Consider the following 2500-nt stretch of genomic DNA (forward strand, 5'->3'; position numbering starts at 1 on the left):
GGAATAAGATATAAGCACATTTAAGCTCAAAAAACTGTGTTTTGCCTTTCAAAGTAAAATTTCCATGATCAAGTTTTTTGATTATTGTGTCTGAACAATTATAGACACGTTTGAAAACATTTGACACATGTTTTAGTGCTTTGGTATGCTACACTTTGAGTCTATATAATTAGCACAATGTCAACCCTAAATTGCTGCATCATGCCTATTATCCAAAATTCTGGGGATGGGGTGATTTGTGCGCAAGGGCCTGGGTGAGTTATAAGTAAGTAAGTAAGTAAAATGTATTTATAAAAGCACATTTATGACAGTTTGCACTGTCCAAAGTGCTGTACATAGTGCATTCAGTAGGTAAACAATGAAGGTAAAATAACAATAACCAAAATAAAAGACGTAAAGCCCATACATCCACATAAACACAGATAGTAGTGCAGAGGTAAGTAAGTAGTGCAGAGTTTAATGGGGAGGAAACACCAGGGTGTACATATGGGTTTTGAGCCTTGATTTAAAGGCAGAAATGTAGGGGGAATCACATTTGTCAGGTGGCAGTTGGTTCCACAAGCACGGAGCAACTAGTGCAAAGTACATTTCTGAGAGTTGTGCCAGTGGCATGGCTGTATACGCTGGTCACCAAAAGAAAGTGATTGTCTACAGTAGCTCAGAAGAGAGTGACATCTCAATTCCACTTAACGACACCACTGATGAGAGTTCAGATGGCCAGAAAGATGATGATGGTGACTTTGTCATTGTGACACAATGACGCACAAATCACCCCACGTAGTGGGGTGATTTGTGCGACAAGACAACTTTTTTTCCGAAAGCTATATTTCTTAAACAGTTTATTCCAGATCCAAAGTTTTTATTGCCAGGGATGCACAACATCCTGAAATATATGTACATATTTGAGTTGGAGACATAACTGTCAAGGCCTCACTTTAAAATCACTTTGAGTAAAAAGTTGCACAAATCACCCCACCTTCCCCTATATATATTATGATTTTATAACATTGCCATAAAATGTTTAGTTTAAGGAATATAAGAAAGAAAATGGGAGCTTAAAATAGAAATATCCAGTATCAATTTGAACATCACTTCATGAATTTAATTTTTTAATTTTTTATTAATTTTTTCATTTAAATATCTGGAAAAGCTCAGAAATTAAATGGTTAAATACATTTTTTTTTTTTTTTTTAATTCGTGAGTTGATATAAATGTAACAGGTTGTTTTAAATGGGCATATGATATCTGCTCATAAATCGAATCTAATCGAAGTACTATAGCGGCAGACTCTGTGATATCGGCAAATATGGTATCGGGATGAAACCAGCGATCAACATAGTATAATGACAATTTAGGTTTTCATTTCTCTTCTATTCTATACTGTACTGTTATTATATTATATTATACTATCGGTCATATACAGGTGATACTCATATTATTAGAATATCATGGAAAATGAATTGGAATTGAGGCAATAATTCATGCAAAAGGGGCCCAAACCAAGTACTGAGCACATATAGATGATTATACTTTATATAGGGCCGACATTTCTGTATTTAAAATCCCTTTTTTATTGATTTTTATGTAATATTAACATTTTCAGAGATTTGTATTATAACAAATAAAGGCTTGAAATATCTCACTTTGCATGTAATGAGTCTATATAATATTTTAGTTTCACCTTTTAAGTTGAATTACTGAAATAAATGAACTTTTGCATGATATTCTAATTTTTATTAAGAGTTTCACCTGTAGATAAATAAAATCAGGGAGTCGTTTTCTAGTCTACCTCTACAGCCTGAAATTCACATCAAAATAAAAACTCAAAAGGACAGAAAAAAGGTATTTTATAAAGCGTACTGTTCCTTTAAACACTGATTTAAATTCATATTCCTTCTGTTTGGTGTGTACGGGTCAGCGGAGTAAAGGAAGGTCAAGGGAAAAAGCTTCAACCAGGTCAAAATACAATGACCCCAATTTCAAAGATCCTTGAATAAAACATAGAACTGTGATGTTTCTCATTCATACAGGAGGGCGACTGTTTAACCTCTGACCTTGGTATCTAGTGTATAAAGGCAGGAGAGTAAAAAAAAATCCTTTTAAATTGTCATCGTATATAGTTATTGTAGGAGCAAAAACAGGTTATCATCTTACTATGCTGTTGTTCACATTAACATACGTGATGCCCCCTCCATTACTGCCTTTAAATCAAGGCTCAAAACCCATCTGTACACCCTGGCTTTCCCTCCCCATTAGCTATCTGACTTCTACACTACTGTTTATGTTTGTGTGTGGAAGTCCGGGTTATATGTATGTTGTACTTTTATTTTTATTTTTTCTATTGTTGTTGTTGTTATTTGACCTTCATGTTGGCATACTGAATGCACTATGTACAGCACTTTGGTCAGTGCAAACTGTTATAAATGTGCTTTTATAAATACATTTTACTTACTTACTTACTTTTAACAGCATCCTTTTTTATTATATTTTTTTATATATT

At 33.6% G+C, this 2500-nt stretch overlaps 1 protein-coding gene across 1 annotated transcript in view; it reads right to left on the reverse strand.

The window, feature by feature from the left end:
- Positions 1-2500, reverse strand: part of fras1 (Fraser extracellular matrix complex subunit 1) — a gene marked incomplete at its 3' end in the record, with an annotated part of 305792 nt that overhangs the window by 111417 nt on the left and 191875 nt on the right. The window lies entirely within an intron of this gene.

Source organism: Ammodytes marinus (genome assembly GCF_949987685.1).
Source record: "Ammodytes marinus genome assembly, chromosome: 2".
NCBI lineage: Eukaryota > Metazoa > Chordata > Actinopteri > Uranoscopiformes > Ammodytidae > Ammodytes > Ammodytes marinus.